We start from the raw sequence: 204 nt of genomic DNA, 5'->3' as shown, positions 1-204 counted from the left end.
TAAACCCCAGCAAGTCCAGGGGTTCCCAAATGTGTGGACGGAGTTGGCGAAGAATGAAGGAATGACACAGAGACAGCGTTCAGTTGATCAGCAGCCTAGCCAGGTTCTCCAGCCTAGTTCTCTAAATATTTTTTTTATTGATTTCAGAGAGGAAGGAAGAGAGAAAGAGAGAGAGAGAGAGAGAGAGAGAGAGAGAGAGAGAGA

The sequence above is a fragment of the Myotis lucifugus genome, unplaced genomic scaffold (assembly GCF_000147115.1).
Source record: "Myotis lucifugus unplaced genomic scaffold, Myoluc2.0 scaffold_10, whole genome shotgun sequence".
Classification (NCBI taxonomy): Eukaryota; Metazoa; Chordata; class Mammalia; order Chiroptera; family Vespertilionidae; genus Myotis; species Myotis lucifugus.
The sequence above is the reverse complement of the archived record's forward strand: the minus strand, read 5'-3'. Positions refer to the sequence as shown.